The 18,974-nt window shown below is 42.0% G+C and overlaps 1 long non-coding RNA gene across 1 annotated transcript; it reads right to left on the bottom strand.

The window, feature by feature from the left end:
- Nucleotides 1-5,883: 5,883 nt before the first annotated feature.
- Nucleotides 5,884-12,262, bottom strand: LOC135969912 (uncharacterized). Its single transcript, XR_010585267.1, has 3 exons — nucleotides 12,078-12,262; nucleotides 10,057-10,233; nucleotides 5,884-6,205 (listed from the first exon to the last, which is right to left on the bottom strand). It is a non-coding gene; the product is annotated as an uncharacterized lncRNA (long non-coding RNA).
- Nucleotides 12,263-18,974: the final 6,712 nt, after the last annotated feature.

Genomic DNA, 18,974 nt, shown 5'->3' with positions numbered 1-18,974 from the left:
CCAACCCGACCAATCAGCACTCCCCACTTCCCGAGCTCCTACCTGCCAAATTACTCTTAAAAACTCAGATCTCCGAGTTTTCGGGGATACTGATTTGAGTAATATAAAAACTCTAATCCCCTGCACAGCCAGCTGTGCATGAATTACTCTTTCTCTGTTGCAATTTCCCTGTGTTGATAAATCAGTTCTATCTAAGCAGTGGGCAAGGCTAACCCTTTGGGCAATTACAAATTGATTAAAGAAGACCACTCTGATGAGGTAACAAATGAAAACCCATCTGAAGCAAGCAGGGAATGATGCTGTGACTGTCTAGACATAATCGTGCTCCTGCATTCTCCCTGTCTCTAGCCTTCACCACTGCTCCCCCAACAGTTTCCTTTTTTTTTTTTTTGAGACACATTCTCACTCTGTCGCCCAGGCTGGAGTACAGTGGTGTGATCTCAGCTCACTGCAACCTCCGCCTCCCAGGTTCAAGCAATTCTCATGCCTCAGCCTCCCGAGCAGCTGAGATTACAGGCATGCGCCACCACACCCAGCTAATTTTTGTGTTTTTAGTAGAGACAGGGTTTCACCATGTTGGCCAGGCTGGTCTCAAACTCCTGGCCTCAGGTGATCCGCTTGCCTTGGCCTCCCAAAGTGCTAGGATTACAGGTGTGAGCCACCATGCCTGGCCCCCTGAGAGTTCACTAATTGGCTTTCAGGCTCCGTGCTTCAAACTTCATATTTCTTGGTTGCATATGACCTCTCTTTCCTGCTCTGGAACATCCAACTCTGTGGTCCAGTACACTGAAGTCATTATCGTTCTCTGAACATCCTACCATTGTTTATTTCCTTAGATGTGTTTTTGTGTGTGTGTGTGTGTGTGTTGTTCCTTTTGCCTGGAATGCCCCTTCGTTAACACCTGTGCTGGAAGAACCGTTAGCCTTTCTATATTCTTGAAAACTGCCTTACATTTTTTTCTCAAATCTAAGGACAGAGAGTAGACATTTCTCCTAGAGTGGCCAGGTTTTGTTCCTGATTACTAATCAATTTTTATATATATGGCAACATTTTTTTTTTTTTGAGACAGAATCTCACTCTGTCACCCAGGCTGGAGTGCAGTGGTGTAATCTTGGCTCACTGCAACCTCCGCCTCCTAGGCCCAAGTGATCCTACTGTCTCAGCCTCCCAAGAGCTGGGACTACAGGCACACACCAACATGTCTGGCTAATTTTTTTGTATTTTTAGTAGAGATGGGGTTTCACCATTTTGGCTAGACTGGTGTCAAACTTCTCACCTCAAGGGATCCACCCACCTGTGTCTCCCAAAGTGGGATTACAGGTGTGAGCCACTGCACCCAGCCATGGCAACAATTTGATCTGAAACTTCTATTATAACATCCACCTGGTAGTGAGTTTGTAGAGGTGACCACCTTTCTTCTAATCTGACAGTTGTTGATTGACCAAATTAGCTTAGGTTGGTATGCAACACTGAAATATTGATACCCCTGCCCTATAAAAACTTGATCAAATATTGTTCAGGTTACATTGGGTTTCAATTTCAGGAAAAAGGGGATTATTTTTCTCAGACAATGTGACTACATAGGGGCAGTTGCTGTTGATGATGTGATAGAAAATGTACTGCAAAAAGTTTATTGATCAACAATAATCTTCATCACTTCTCTGATTTCCCCTATAAGATGATGTAAGCATAACCTAGCCTGAGGTTTAGAATTACAGATTGAGTGAGCCAACTTGGTTAATGAACAATAACAAAGAGACACCATGTGAGATATTTGAATATCAAACTCAATCCATGAGTTCTGGCTTCACTTAGCATGGAATAATCACTTATATACCCTTGAATGCCATTTTGTTTTGCTCTCCATGTTATTAAAACACTAATTTTGATTTTCAGACTATAATGGATGTGGAATTGGCATTTCATTTTCCAGATGTGCTATTTGAGGACAATGCAAGTGAAAAGTGAAGCAGAGTGTGTTAATGGCCTACAGCTACTCTACAGGAGATGTTTACCTCCCCTCTAATGGACTTAATCACCAATCACTCAGCCCATCTTTAGGAGACCTCCCTGGCTGCTGAGAACAAAGGGCTGCACAGCTTGTCACTCTTCTCACAGCTGGCTGCTTCCCCTCCTGATTTGCAGCAGTGTCCTCCAGTCTGCTGAAAGGCCCCACAGGCATCTCAAACCAATGGTCCAAAGCCAAACGCAGCATTCTTCTCACTCAAACCCTCTCTTTTTCATGCATGTCCTGTTTCAGTCAATGACATCACCATCTGCCCAGATGCTTATGCCAGAAACCTGGGGATTCCCTTTGGCCCATCCTGCCTCTCACAAATGGCATCTAACCAGCCTCAGGTTCTGTTGATGCTAACTCCAAAATAACTCTTGGAATAGATCCACTTCATTGTGCCCCATAGCCAAAGCCCCAGTCCAGGTTGTCACTGTCATACCTAGATGACCCAGTACTACCTGATTTCCTTCCATTCTTTTCCTTCCAGTAGGATATCATTTGAGATAAAAACATATATTTATTTTATTTCTGTATTTTCCTTTTTACATCCCCTCCATTCAGCCATGCACAGTAATATCTACAGTAAATATCTACCATAAAAAATGAGAGAAGTAAGGTTAGAAAAATCTAATATTTAAACTGTGGGGTGGGTTATTTCATGGTTCCTAAAATGTGTGGGGTGAGTCTGTGTAGTAGCTGGTCAACTGTTCCATGGGTCTGACTATCCTGGTGGTAGTGGTTCACAACAGCTCAAATGTCAAAAGGGCCCATTCTGAGCTCTGTGTCTGAGTGGTACTTTCAGGACTATAATGGCGTTGACTGTAATGGAGTTTTTTGGTAGAACTCTCCCCTCTGCCTCCCGGCTCTCTGATCTGGGGTTGCCTGCCGTCTGTCCATTCAGCCTCCCCTTCCTTCCATGTCATTCGCCAATCCCTCCAAGAATGTGTCATAATTACCCTACCTCTGCTAGAGAATGGGGGCTAGTTGGAGACCTAGAGTTCATGGTAGTCATGCTGTAACAAAATTATGCTATCACAGGTGTGTTTTCATGGATTTTTGTTTTGTGCTCACTGCTTTAGGAGAGGTATATAGAAGGTAAGAAATTCTTGATTTTGTTCCCAAAACTTTATCAATAGATTGTGATGTTGACTATGGAAAAAAACAACTTGTCTAGGTCAAAGTAATGGGAGAACAGACTTTACCTCAGATAAAAATACAATCTCCCACCCCTCCCTAATCCCAATTCCTGGTGGAAAGAGATAAATGTGAGGGAACTATGTGAATAAAGTAGAGGGGCCTAGGCTCAGCCTTCTGGAAGTACCCAGGGAGGCAACAGGACCCCAGAATGAAATGCACATACATCCAGGCAGATGGGGCAAGAGTACCAACTTATACACACCTAGGCCCCATGCGATCTTGGAAAAGAAACTGATAAATGCAATTCCGCTGGTTATAAATAACAGAAAACTTCAAATCTTGTACCTTTCTCAGAGAAATCTTTATTTTGTTTTATTAAATTTGTATAAAATTATGGCGCAATTTTGTCACATGCATAGATTGTGTAGCATCAAGTCAAGCCTTTTAGGATATCTATCACTTGAATAACATACATTGAACCCATTAGAGATCTTTATTTTAATGTGAAGCAAATCGGTCTGTAGTCTTGTAACTGTAGGCCTGGAGATGGGGTGGTAGAGAAAAGGTGGCTAAAAGGGCTTTCCTGGCTCTCCCAATCCGTAAGATCAGCCTTCTGTGCTGTCAGCACGGGCAGGGGAGGTTTCGGGTAAACGCACAGCGTGGGGCCTTTCCTTCTGATTTGCATTCCCTAGGAGGTAGAGACTTAGTTAAACATTACTGAAAAATAAGTCATTATTGCTAATGGGAAGGAGTATATTTCTCCTGTGTGTCAGAAAAAAAGTTAGCAACTGTAACTGTTATGTTTGTAAAGAATTGAGAATAATCTGAGTAAAACATTTTTTTTCAATGGCACCAGGGCTGAAAGTTTTCACTACTATTTCAGAATCAACATAGTTCTTTACATTCTTTAATAGAGCTGAGGTATGTCTGGCTGTGAGATGAACTGAGTATTTTCAATTAGTATATGTCAAATCATGGGAATTGTGAATAACAAGAAATCTCAGAGTCATTCACAGTGATTTGTGACCTGAGTAGCTAATTTTCTGACCGTACCCCTGACAACTCTTAAATATATGCATCTTGTTTATACACTACTAAATTGTGAAAATATTAAGGGTAACTTAGCAAGTAAGATTGTCCACAGGTGTGAAAAAATTAATTGCTAACTGCTTCTTGCTTACCAATCATTTAGATAGATAGATAGATAGATAGATACACACACATACATAATATATGTGTGTGTACATATGTAATATTCACCAATCATTTCTAGATATATTTAACTTCTGCATTAATGATAAAACTAAGTATGTACATAAAATTGTAAACTTCACATGTGTTATTGTAAACATTTCATTATAAAACTACTTCCTATTTTTAGTTGACACGAATCACTATGAAGCTGCAAATCCATCTTATTTAAATTCTTATTTGAATAAGTTCCTGTGACTGCATCACAAGTAAGTAGCAGGGTGTCCCCTCAGGGGGTTGTCCAAATGACAAGAAAGGCTCAGGGCCTCAGTGAAGTCAACTGTGCAACACGTCTCTGGTTAAGTGTCTTGGTGGAACATCAAATAGAGTGTAGTTCTTTCCAGAAGTGTGGTCCCACGAAGATGGGAAAAAAAAAAAGCCATTGAAAAAAAGCAGCCAAGCACAGATCTTCAGATAATTTTGAACAAAACAATTTGAATTAGATATGGAAGTGTGAAGCCATGCATTACTGGGGAAAATCATGACCAGAATGAAAGCCAGCATTCTACCTCTAACATTATGAGTATGATTGCTCCTTAAATGTGCTTTCTTGCCAAAGTGAGGGTGAACAGAATTTTCATAATGTAGATCACACTTTAAATGTGTTGGAAAAGCTAATGATACAAGGAATTGTGAAGTGTAACCTTTTCTAAATTGAATACTTAACTGCACATGCAGGACTATGTGTCATCTTTGGTGCAGTTATTCATAGGTTTTCTCAACATAGGTTTTATTTTTGAATGAATCTAAGAATCTATAGATTGTAAGATGCAACATTAGTTTATGTTCCACCAAGAAATAAAATACTGTGACAAATGAACTCTGATATAATGCCTTGTTACTTATTTTTTATATGTGTTGAAAGACCTCCTAGACAAATTTGGACATAGATTTTTACTTTATATCAATCTAATGCAGTAGTTCTCATTAAAAAAAAAAATCTCAATCACTTTATACTCTTCAAAGGATTCTGAGATATTGTTTAGGAGCCCCAAAAGCTTTGTTTTATGTGGATCTTATCCATTGATATTTGCAGTATTGGAAATTAAAATTGAGAAATTTAAAACATTTTATGAATTGCTTTTAAAATAATAAATTCATTGCACATTAAAATAAGTATTTTATACACATATGTTGTTAAAATATGAACGTGAAGAGTAGTGTTGCTTTACATTTTTTCATATTCCTTTAATATTTGGCTTAATAAAATTTAGCTGGATTTTCATATTTATTTCTGCATTCAATAATTCAATAATAGCCTTTTCAAGAATTGTGAATATTCAAAACTTGACAAATGGTAGTTTCTTAAACAGTTGCAATATTGTTAGCAGTGGCAAATCCATATGGGTCTGCAGCAACCTCAATTCTTGCCTCTTCAGAAGAATTTGACCAAGGGTCATAAGGCAGAGTGAAAGAGACCTAGGCAAGTTTTTGTTACACGCGTCCATGTGAAGAGACCACCAAACAGGCTTTGTGTGAGCAACGAGGCTATTTATTCACTTGGGTGCAAGTGGGCTGAATCGGAAAAAGGAGTCAGCAAAGGAAGATGGGGTGGGGCAGTTCTATAGGATTTGGGTAGGTAGTGGAAAATTACAGTTAAAGGTGGTTATCTCTTACGGGCAGGGGTGGGGGTCACAAGGTGCAGGGTGGGGAGATCATGAGACTCATTGTCCAGGGGTGGAAAGTCACAAGGTCGATTGATTAGTTAGGGTGGGGAACAAATCACAATGGCGGAATGTCATCAGTTAAGGCAGGAACTGGCTGTTTCACTTCTTTTGTAGTTCTTCAGTTGCTCCAGGCCATCTGGATATATACATGCATGTCACAGAGGTTATGATGGCTTACTTTAGGCTCAGAAACCTGACATTCCTGTGTTCTTATATTAATAAGAAAAACAAAACAAAATAGTGGTGAAGTGTTGGGGTGGTGAAAATATTTGGGGGTGGTATGGAGAGAGAATGGGTGATGTTTCTCAGGGCTGCTTTGAGTGGGATTAGGGGCGGTGTGGGAACCTAAAGTGGGAGAGATTTAAACTGAAGAGAGATTTTGTGGTAAGGGGTGATATTGTGGGGCTGTTAGAAGGAGCATTTGTCATATAGAATGATTGGTGATGGCCTGGATGCGGTTTTGTATGAATTGAGAAACTAAACGTAAGACACAAGATCTGAATAAGAGAAGGAGAAAAACAGGTATTAAAGGACTAAGAATTGGGAGGACCCAGGACATCCAATTAGAAAGTGTCCAAGGGAGTTCAATGTAATTATTTGCTTGGCCGGCGAGTTTTGGGGCTCTCTCCTTGAGTTTTTTTATGTTGTCATATACCAGGCCAGATTGATTTAGGCAAAAACAGCACTCTTCATTTAAAAATATACAGAGTCCTCCTTTTTCAGCAGTGAGTAAGTCGAGGCCTTAGTGGTTTTGGAGGACAACTGCAGCTAAAGACTCAACCTGGGCCTGAAGGACTGATAAAGTTTGTGATACGTCTGTGATGCTAGCAGAGAAGTCATTAGAGAGGCTACAGAAGGTCATGACAGAGGTTGAAATGCCTGCTATTCCAGTTTTGAGAGCAATAGTAGAGGCAGAAAGTCCTAAACCAACAAGCAAGAGAATTAGTGGAATAACCCTTTTTGTTGTGTTGGTGTCATGAGGGGAACAGGAAGCTGTTTGGTCCCATTTGCAAACTGAATTTTGGGGGAAAACTAGTGTGCATGTGCCTGTCCAATTAGCAGGTAGACACATGTAGGTGGATGAGCCACAGAAGAAAAGGAGAACTTGTGTAAGGCAAAAGTGGAAGTGCAAAGTGAAAAAGGTGAGAGGGTGTACTAAAAGAGGTGTCTTGTACCCAGACTCGTAGGGATCCAGCTAAGGCAGCAGCGTCAGAGGTTGTAATGGGGACTGATGGGGTAACTGTGTACGGGGGAGGTTTGATTTTCATGGTGTATGAGGAAACGTCAGGTGTCTACGAGCAACCTCTCACTGGTATTTGTGGGGCTGGGTATGAGCAAACAAAAAGAAGGGCTGGGAGGAGAATCTGAAGAACAAGGGGAAGGTAGCCAAGGATGGAGTCAAATGCAGGGCAAATGTCTTCTGAAGCAATAGTAACTGCTAATGTTTTTAAGTTTGTCAGTATTGATAGAGGGCTTATCTGTAATGCAGAGCTGAAAAGCCCCAATGGTTTTGGTAACGTGTGTGGTTGGGCTTTGTATCCCACATGGAAGTGGTCATGAAGGGAAGAAAGAATGAACTGAGCTTGTGAGGCAGTAAGAATGAATTTTCCGTGATCTAAGAACCACTTGCCCTGAGTTGGAAAAGGCTGGTAGAGCAGGTTTTCAGGTTTTCAGAGTAGGTGGGAGTGATAGAGGAGAAAGAAAAATACTGGCCCTCTGGAGTGGGGACCGGAATATTAACGGGTGTGGAGGCATTGGCTATTTCTTTTGCTGTCCTGTCAGCATAGGCATTTCCTTTTGCAATAAGATCTGTAGGTTTCTGGTGTCCTTTACAATGAATGACTCCAGCCTTGGCCGGTAGGAGAGCAGCCTTAAGGAGGGCCTTTATTAGGGAGGCATTGATAATGGAAGAGCCTTGTGTGGTAAGGAAGCCTCTTTCAGCCCAGATGGAAGCATGGTTATGGAGGATGTGGAAAGTATATTTGGAGTCAGTATAAATGTTAATATGCATTCCTTTAGTGCGAGAGAGCATACAAGTTAAAGCAATCAGTTCGGCTTGTTGGGAAGTGGTGGAGGGAGGAAGGGTAGCAGCTTCGATAATAGAGGTGTGGGACATGACAGCATATCCAGCTTTAGCTGATGAAAATTGATTGGGTTTAGAAGAACTGCTGTCGATAAAACAAGTGTGGTCTGGGTTTGGAATTGGAAGAATAGAAATATGAGGAAAGGGGGAAGATGCCATGTGTATTAGGGAAATACAGTCATGTGGTTCAGGACTTGTGTTCGGTGCTAAGTGAGAAGCTGGGTTGAAATTGGGCCCATGGGTAATAGTTATTGTTGGAGTTTCAACAAAGAGTGAATAGAGCTGGAGGAGTCGAGGGGCATACAATAAATATGAAAGGTGTGGGGAGGATATTAATGCTTGAAGGTTGTGAGAACTGTAAAGGGTAAGTGGAGCATAGCCTGTGATTTTGAAGGGCTCTAGAAGTATTAAAGCGGCGGCTGCTGCCACACACAGACATAAGGGCCAGCCCAGAACTGTGAGGTCAAGTTGTTTTGATAGAAAGGCAACAGGTTGTGGACCTGGCTCCCATATGAGGACCCCAGCAGCACAGCCTTGTATTTCAGTTGTGTGTAAGGAAAAAGGATGGGACAAGTCGGGGAGTTCTAGTGTGGGAGCTATCTCCAGGGCCTTTTTGAGAGAGCAAAAGGAAGAATGGGGAAAAGACTTAGGGTCTATGGGATCAGTTAAGATACCTTTTGTGAGCTTATAAAGTGGTTTGGTTGGAATAGCAAAGCCTGGTGTCCGGAGTTGGAAATATCCAACAATGCCTAAGAAGGAAAGGAGTTGTTGTTTGGTGGTGGGGATTGGGGTCTGGGAGATTAACTAAACACGGTCTGCAGGAAGGACACATGTATGTTGATGGAGGATTATACTGAGGTAGGTAACACTAGGGAAAGAAATTTGTGCCTTGGAGGGAGATACTCGGTACCCCTTTGAGTAGAGATGTTGAGGAAGCAGGATAGGGTCCTGCTGGGAAGGTTGGTAAGACGGGCTGCAAAGAAGAAGATCATCGATGTATTGAATAAGGTGGGAGGCAGATGGGCAAAACCAAAGCAGATCATGAGAAAGGGCCTGGCCAAAGTAGTGTGGGCTGTCCCTGAAGCCTTGGGGCAGAACAGTCCAGGTGAGTTGTTGGGATTGGTGGGTGTCAGGGTCAGTCCAAGTAAAGGTGAAAAGAGGCAGAAGGAGGGATGCAAGGGGATGGTAAAGAAAGCATCTTTGAGGTCGATAACAGAATAGTGAGTTGTGGAAGAGGGTATTGAAGATAGAAGGGTGTATGGGTTTGGCACCTTAGGATGGATAGGAAGGACAATTTGATTAATAAGGGGAAGATCCTGAACCAACCTGTAAGGCTTGTCCAGTTTCTGGATGGGTAGGATAGGGGAGTTGTGAGGAGAATTTGTAGGCTTTGAGGCCATGTTGTAATAGGTGGGTGATAACAGGGTTTAACCCTTTTAAAATCTGTTGTGGAATGAGATATTGGCATTGAGTGGGGTAAGGGTGATTAGGTTTTAATGGGATGATAAGGGGTGCATGATCGGTCCCCAAGGTAGGAGTAGAGGCATCCCATACTTGTGGATTAAGGTGGGGAGATACAAGGGGAGGATGTGAAAGAGGCCTTGAATTGGGTAAAAGTACAGCAATGAGATGTGACTGTAGCCCAGGAATAGTCAGGGAAGCAGATAATTTGGTGAAAATGTCTCAGCCTAATAAGGGAACTGGGCAGGTGGGGATAACTAAAAAAGAGTACATAAAAGAATGTTGTCCAAGTTGGCACCAGAGTGGGGAATTTTAAGGGGTTTTGAAGCTTGGCCATCAATACCCACAAGGGAAAGAGGCCCTTGAAAAGAAGGTAATGTGGAGTGGGTAGCCCCTGTATTGATTAAACAGGGGATGAACTTACCCTCCACTGTAAGGGTTACCTGAAGCTCGGCTTCCGTGATGGTCCAGGGCTTCCGAGATGACTGGGCAGTGCCAGTCTTTAGCCACTAAGCTTTGGAGATCTGGGAAGCAGTCAGCCAGAGAGCCTTGGCTTTTTGTTCCAGTAGGTCTAGGAGCAGCTGTAATCTGAGTTGGACAGTCCGACTTCCAGTGGGGTCCTGCATAGACAGGACAAGGCTTAGGAAGAATCCTGAGCTGTGGGCATTCCAAGGCCCAGTGGCTAGGCTTCTGGCATTTGAAGCAAGGTCCATGAGGAGGTTTTGAAGGAGTGTCTAGAGGCTGCAATTTTGTTGTTCTGAGGTTTTTGTGTGCCGCAGGCATGGCTGGGATTTGTTTTACAGCGGAGGCAAGCAGTTGCAGCTTTGAAATATGTTGTTGCTTGGCTGCCTCTTCTCTATTGTTAAACACCTCGAAGGTGAGGTTAATTAAATCTTGTTGTGGGGTTTGAGGGCCGGAATCTAGTTTTTGGAGTTTTCTCCTAATGTCAGGAGCAGACTGGGTAATAAAATGCATATTAAGAATAAGATGGCCTTCTGGCCCTTCTGGGTCCAGGGCTGTAAAGCATCGAAGGGTAGCCACCAAGCAGGCCATGAACTGAGCTGGGTCCTCGTCCTTACCTTGGGTGGTTTCTTTAAGTTTTTCATAATTAACAGCTTTGTATGCTGCCTTTTTGAGCCCCTCAACTAGCCAAGAGACCATGTAATCTCGCCTAGCTATATCTTGGGAGCCTGTTTGGTATCTCCAATGGGGACCTTCCTGGGAAACTGCCCTGGTGCCTTCCTTGGAGGCCTGGCTCATGACGCCGGCAGTCATCAGTGTGAGATTGGGCTAGGGTGTAAACTCTTTCTCGCTCATCTGGGGAGAGGGTAGAAGTCAGGATGACAATTTAAGTCACTCCAGGTTAAATTGTAGGACTGAGTTAAATGTTGAAATTCCTATATATATTTAGTGGGATGTGATGAAAAAGAGCCTAAATGCTGACTGATCTGGAAGAGGTCCAAAAAAAGCACATGTACTCTGACTATGCCTTCAGATCCAGCCACCTCTCTATGAGGAAATTATTGGGCCAGGTGGGAGAGAGGTAGTCATGGAACGAAGCTGTCAGCCAGACAGAGTGTTAGGAGGGGAGGTAATAGAAAGGTTATAGGGTGAGGGGGAGCGGAGGCTGTGGAAGAATTGGGACACGATTCAGTCTGGCAAGGAGTGGCCGGGAGAGGAGGAGAGAGGTCAGAGGAGTCAGTGGAAAAGGAGGATTCAGAGGACTCTGAGCTTGGGGTGGAGACCAAAGGAGTGGACAGGAGAGAAGGAAGGAAAATCTGGGACAAGTTTCATTGGGAGCAGAGACTAGGGAGGGAGCAAAGTGTAAAAAAGGCCTGGGCATAAGGCACCTCATACCATTTGCCCAATTTTTGACAAAAATTATCTAGGTCTTGCAGGATAGACAAATCGAAAGTGCCATTCTCTGACCACTTGGAACTATTGTTGAGTTTGTATTGGGGCCCAGAGGTATTACAGAAGAAAAAAAGATGTTTAGGTTTTAGTTCAGGTGTTAGTCGAAGGGGTTTTAGGTTTTTAAGAACACAGGCTAAGGGGGACGAGGGAGGAATGGATGGCAGAAGGTTGCCCATAGTGGAGAAGGTAAGTTTAAAGAGGAAGGTACAGACATGGAGAAATGGAGGTGGGCAGCTACCAGGCTTCTAGTAGGTGTCCCTGACTGAGTCCTGTGCTATAATGTGGGTGAGCAGCCAAAGCAGGCATCCCTGCAATTGACCTGCCACCAATGGAGTGTGGGTGAACGATCAAGGCAGGCATCCCCACTATGATCAGACACCAAGGGAAGACTGTCTTCCCAAATCCGTGACCGACATCAGAGTTTTTGAGTTTATGGATAAAATGTGTCTCCTTTGTCTCTACTAGAGAGGAAAAAGAACTGGAATTGGAAGGATATGGAGACTGAAGGGTAGTGAGAGAGGTTGGAGAAGAGAGTGAAGAAACTGCTTACCCAATTTGAAATTGGTGAGATGTTCCTTGGGCTGGTCTGAGGACCCTCCTGGAGTGAGGGCGAGGACAGGGGGCCAGTCTCCCGAAGGAGTCCGCCATTCTGGGTTTCAGCACCAAATGTTACATGCATCTGTGTGAAGAGACCACCAAACAGGCTTTGTGTGAGCAACAAGGCTGTTTATTCACTTGGGTGCAGGCAGGCCAGTCCAAAAAAGGAGTCAGCAAAGGGAGATATAGGTGGGGCAGTTCTATAGGATTTGGGTAGGTAGTGGAAAATTACAGTTACAGGTAGTTATCTCTTATGGGCCGGGGCGGTGGGGGGGTGGGGGTTGGTCACAAGGTGCAGGGTGGGGAGATCATGAGACTCATTGTCCAGGGGAGGAATATCACAAGGTCGATTGATTAGTTAGGGTGGGGCAGGAACAAATCACAATGGTGGAATGTCAGCAGTTAAGGCAGGAACTGACTGTTTCACTTCTTTTATGGTTCTTCAGTTGCTCTAGGCCATCTGGATGTAAACATGCAGGTCACAGGGGTTATATTGGGTTAGCTTGGGCTCAGAGGCCTGACAGTTTTAGAGCAGGAGAAAAAGTTTAGTAAAAATTTTTAGAGCAGGAATGAAAGTAAAGTATAATTGGAAGAGGGCCAAGCAGGTGATTTGAGAGATTCAAGTGCATGGTTTGACCTTTGACTTGGGTTTTTATACCTTGGCATGCTTTGGTTGGGGGTGGGTGGGTGTTGCAACCCTTCTTCCCTGATTCTTCTGTTGGTGTGTGCTGTCCGCATGTGCAGTGTTTTGCTAGCACTTATGAGGGGCTGCAGACCCAGTGTGTTACTGAAATTGGGCACATGCTCACTTGTGGCATTTTTCCTTTACCATTCAAGTGCTCCTAGAGGGAGGTTTTATACCAGTTGAACTCTGTCCTTTTGCCCATTAATGTGCATGCTTGAGCCCATATACCCAACTCCTGAGATCTTATTGGGAAGCTGCGGATCACCAGTTTCAGGTGTTTTTATCTATTGGGAGATTGCCTTTCCTTGGCGCTGCTCATGCCTATCTACTGTAACAATGTCAAATCTGAAACTATTCATCAATGAACTTTCATAATCTGTTATATTAAAGTTGATTGGTCTGTCTTACACTTCAAATTTTTTAAATTCATGCATGATTTTGTAACATCATGCAATGATCATTTAGAAAATATGGGTTCACTGAGTTATGCCAATTTTCCAAATGTTGACACATTTTATTATACAATATCCCAAAAAAATAACATTCTTACTATCACCAAGATTCTCATCAGGAGAATCTTGAAGTATTGGGAAGGTGTCAAGTTCACAGTGACACAAGATTTTTAAGATTCAATTTTTGCTTTCAAGTGTATTATTAATTACAAAAATGCTTCTTTTCAAGATAACAGCAATACGTTGTTACACAGCAGAAGCACTTTTTGCTTCATTAAGAATATTCGTATGAGAATTCAGCTTTTAAAAAGTTGTGGTGTGCAGTAGTCAGAATACAGTGATTACTGGCAAATTTGGTGCCACGGGCTTGATGTGTGCTAAGGCACTATCAATTATATCCATCAGTACTTTTTACCATCTATACAAATGTTAACACACTGAAAAAGACAACACCTCCGTATTATTATGAAAACAAAATTTATGGTTGTGGGCCCCCGGAAAGGGTTTTGGCACTCACAGGAACTTTTAGACCACACTTTGAGAGCTGCTGTTCTATTACTCACATAAAATAAAAACAAAAGTGAAGTAAATTATTTAGCATATTATTAAAAGTTCTTTACAGTCAGTGTCTGACTCCTTTGAAACATTTTTGGATTTAGGGTCAAAAATCCACACACTATTATATACCAATATTATACAAATTACTATTGCATGTATTGTGATTCTTCCATCTCTTAAAGCAATATCCAGAATCATGTAGCAATGTGAAAAATTGGTATCAGTTTCATGAATGTTATATCCAAACCTACAAATATATAATTTTGTAGTAATATGAATTGGTTAATATTGCTAAATATATATTCCTAAGGGGTCATATGCAACTATTGTGAATATCATATTAATTTGTGAGTACCCTATAACCAAACTAATCCCTCTGGAATTGGAGCGCTAAGAGAAGCTTTGACACTATTGGGAAATGCTACTTAGCATAAGAATCTGGTGCATTCAAGCTGAGAGGAAAGATTTGAAAATTTAATTCATTTGTATTTTACTTAGATGTTTCCATCTCTCAGATCTCCCCAATGTCAAAGCAATAGCTCAAAAGTCAGCAGATACATCCCAGAAACCTTCAAGTCATTCAGGTGGAATCAACTTTCATTTCGAGATCACAGGGCATACATAGTGCAAGACATGCAAAGAAGTGTTTTGCTGGCCTGGATGGTGATAGTCATGAGAACAGATGTTTAGGATCACGGGTTATATTGTGATATTGTGTCAGTTCTGAACGCCTTGTTCCCAGGAACAAAGATCACCATGTGGTCTCAGATACATTTCTTTTCTAGTTTTGGTAACATTAGGGGCCTTTAAAGCATGGGGCCCACCTTTTTGAAAGGAGAACAATAAAAAGTTAATTGATGTACAATGGTCTTTTAAATGAGGATGAGGAAGCATTGGTATGTGTAGCATGGGGGATAATCAACCCAGAGGATAGAGGCACACTGAAGAAAACACACAATCCGATTCCAGTGCCAGCAGTTGAATACTACTGCCCAGGGGGTCCCAGAAATTGTGGATCAGTCTTTGGACTGGTGCCTTTTATTGTTTGGATTTATATGATGTTAGAGGACTCTGTTGACATCGACATTATTTGCAGACATTATTAAACCTCCCCCCCACAACACACACTAAAAACACTATAAAACTTGGCATGGTGAAAGTAATCACAACAACTTATGAAAACTGCTTACCATTTATGCATAATTACTATGCAGCAGAATGTTAAATAGACACATCGCTGAAGGTGCCGAATTAGCTTTTCTGCAGTTTTGATAACACTAAACTCTGTTCACATACACACAATTAACATCATTTATTGCACATGTCGCATGGTTGTCTGCATAAAATAGAGTATGTACTCTCCGTGACTACATTATGTTCCCAATGTTTGTTTATCACCGTAGATATTTTGCCACAAAATTTAGGACTAGGTGGTTGAGAATGTATGTTTAGCTGTGGACCAAATCCATGATACCCTGGAAGTCCAATTGTGGCCCCTCAAATGTAAAAGAACAGCCAGGGGCTGAGGGGTTTAGTAGAATAGTAAGATTTTATTGTCTTGGGTGTTGGCAGCAAAAGTGACTATGGTGGCCATGAGTGTCCACCTAAGTCCACATAAGCAAAACCTGCTCTGTGAACAAAGTCTCTTGAGACTTAGACTCTAAAACCAGTTCATCAGAACTAATACCAGAGAGAGCAATCCTGTGATGATGAAGTATTATTGTTATAGATAAGACCATACAGGACTTAAGGAGAAATGCATGCAGATAAAAAGACATGACAGATTTTTAATGAGAATGCTTTTAATTAATATTTTTTTTGGTGTTGAGGGTGACACAGAGAAGGATTTTACTAAAATAATAAGAGAGGGATGAAGTTGTGGAAACAACACATTTGAGACTAGAAAGTGTAAAAATGGAGGACTTCACTTTTTCTCACTACAGCTAATTCCAGCTACTGCTTATAAAAGCTGTCATTTTTCATTTCTTTAAATTTTCATTATAATCTTAAAGGCATTACTGGAAAATACCTTCTCCCCGTATAGGTCCATATGGCAGGAAATGTTTCGTAAGTGGTTGTCCTTTTTATTAGAGTTGACTTCAGAAAATTATTTTAACCTGTATTCAAAAACGCTGTCATCATCTGTTTCTATATCTGCCAGTATTTATTATTCAGAGTTGTCCAGAGCAACAGAGCCAATATGGTATAGCTATACCTATAAAATCATCTTTCCTCTGCCTTTTTTTTTTTTTTTTCGTTCTATCCAGGTCCCAAACTGATTGGATGGTGCCTGGCTGCATCAAAGCTGGATCTTTCCCACTCACTCCAGCGACTCACACACCAATCTCCTCTGGAAACACCCTCATAGACACACCCAGAAATAAAGCTTTACCAGTTTTCCAGGTGTTCCTGAATCCAGTCAAGTTAACACCTAAAATTAACGATCACAAGTCCATCGCTTGTCAACTTGGCACCAACACACATCTCTGTAAACTGTACTTAGTCTCCAAATAAAGACAATAACAAGGTAATAGTCCCATCTAACCTGATAACAATTATCCTATGGCTCATGCTTGTAAATCCAGCACCTTGGGAAGGTGAGGCGGGCAGATCACCTGAGGTGGGGAGTTGGACACCAGCCTGACCAACATGGAGAAACCCCGTTTCTACCAAAAATACAAAATTAGCCAGATGTGGTGGTGCATGCCTGTAATCCCAGCTACTCGGGAGGCTGAGACAGTAGAATCACTTGAACCCAGGAGGTGGAGGTTGCAGTGAGCAGAGATCATGCCATTGCACGCCAGCCTGGGCAGCAAGAGTGGGACTCTGTCTCGAAAAACAAAACAAAACCCCACTAATCCCTTACCCAGAAGAGGAGGTAAAGTCCTTGAAAGATGTTTACTTGTCTCCTGATATCCCATAACTTAAATATTATGATGTAATATTAACAATACTTAAATACTGATATAAAGTCAATATATCTTATGTTAAATGATTGAGAGGAATGAAAACAAAGATACTTGTTTAATATATGTATATGTACATACAAATGTATTCTTAACAAAATAGGGAGAAATATGACAATTACAGTCCTCATTTCTGTACTGGTCACATGGTCATAACTGGTATTTATAGCTACTTTCTTCCAATATCCATTCTGTATTCCCTTTGCCTTCAACAAGCACCTCATCTGGTCATAGTTCTTTACCTGGTGGGGTGAACCTTCATTCCTGAAGGGCCTGGGTTAATTGTAGTACTGCTTGGATTGGGTTGTTGTAATTTCCCATTGACTTTAATCACAGGGTTTGGTAATACTAAGAGATGCCCTAAAGGATCTTCTGTATTCCAGACATACTCTCCCTTAACCCCAATGTGGAGTACTCATCCAGTTTCCCCTTGGTAATCTGGATCAATTTCCCCAGCCAACACAGTAATTCCCTTGTTTGCCTGTTGACTCATAGGCATGAGGAGCCCAAAGTGACTGGGTGGCAGTCTTAACTTCCAGTTGAATGGAATCATTGTTGTGTCTCCTGGTGGCAGCACTCTTCTCTGGTGCTAAGACCTGTAGGCCAGAAAAGCATAAAGTCACAGGAACAGGAAACAACATTTTGCTACTGGGTCACTAAGGATAAGGGTGAGTGGTGCCACTCCCATTTCTACCCCTTGATTCCTGGAACTGTGAATCCTGGTTATGGGAGAAAGAGTACCATATATTGGATACTGGTTCACAGGATATATAACTTTATGGAGAACCTCGTCCCAGCCCTGTAAAGTATTATCACCTAGTTGATGCTGTAACTGTGACTCAAAATGCCATTCATCAAGCCAGTTGCTTCAGGACAATGGGGAGCTTGGTAAGGTCAGTGAACTCCGTGAGCGTGAGCCCATTGCTGCACATTTTTGGCTGTGAAGTGAGTTCCTTGGTCAGAAGCAATGCTGTGTGGAATGCCAAGAAAATGGATAAACATTCTATAAGTCCACAGATGGTCGTTTTGGCAGAAGCATTGCATACAAGGAAGGCAAATCTATATCCAGAGTAAGTGCCAGTAAGAACGAAATGTTGCCCATTCCATGATAGAAGTGGAAGTGGCACCATTTGCCATTATCCCTATTGACCCAGTAGCAAAATGTTGCTTCCTGTTCCTGTGACTTTATGCTCTGCTAGCCTACAGGACTTAGCACCAGAGAAGAGTGCTGCCACCAGGAGACACAACAATGATTCCATTCAACTGGAAGTTAAGACTGCCACCCAGTCACTTTGGGCTCCTAGGCCTATGAGTCAACAGGCAAACAAGGGAATTACTGTGTTGGCTGGGGAAATTGATCCAGATTACCAAGGGGAAACTGGATGAGTACTCCACATTGGGGTTGAGGGAGAGTATGTCTGGAATATAGAAGATCCCTTAGGGCATCTCTTAGTATTACCAAACTCTGTGATTAAAGTCAATGGGAAATTACAACAACCCAATCCAAGCAGTACTACAATTGACCCAGGCCCTTCAGGAATGAAGGTTCACCCCACCAGGTAAAGAACCATGACCAGCTGAGGTGCTTGCTGAGGGCAAAGAGAATACAGAATGGATATTGGAAGAAGGTAGCTATAAATACCAGTTATGACCATGTGACCAGTTACAGAAATGAGGACTGTCATTATCATCAGTATTTCCTCCCTATTTTGTTCAGAATATATTTGTGTTTAATAATACCAATATATTAAATAAATATATTTGTTTTCATTCCTCTCTTAATCATTTAACATATGATATATTGACTTTAGGGGCCCAGCGCAGTGGCTTACGCATGTTATTCCAGCACTTCGGGAGGCTGAGGTGGGCAGATCACTTGAGGGCAGTAGTTGGAGACCAGCCTGGCCAACATGGTGGAATCCTATCTCTACTAAAAATACAATTCAGCTTCTCGGGAGGCTGAGGCACGAGAATCACTGGAACTCAGAAAGTGGAGGTTGCTGTTAGCTGAGATCATGCCACTGCACTCTTGCCTGGGCAACACAGCAAGACTCTGTCTCAAAAAAAAAAAAAAAAAGATATATTGACTTTATGTTGTTAATTTTACATCATAGTATTTAAGTTATGAGCTATCAGGAGACAAGTAAACATCATTCAAGAACTTTACCCCCTCTTCTGGGTAAGGGATT

Source organism: Macaca fascicularis, chromosome 3, assembly GCF_037993035.2.
Source record: "Macaca fascicularis isolate 582-1 chromosome 3, T2T-MFA8v1.1".
NCBI lineage: Eukaryota > Metazoa > Chordata > Mammalia > Primates > Cercopithecidae > Macaca > Macaca fascicularis.
The sequence above is the reverse complement of the archived record's forward strand: the minus strand, read 5'-3'. Positions and strand labels throughout refer to the sequence as shown.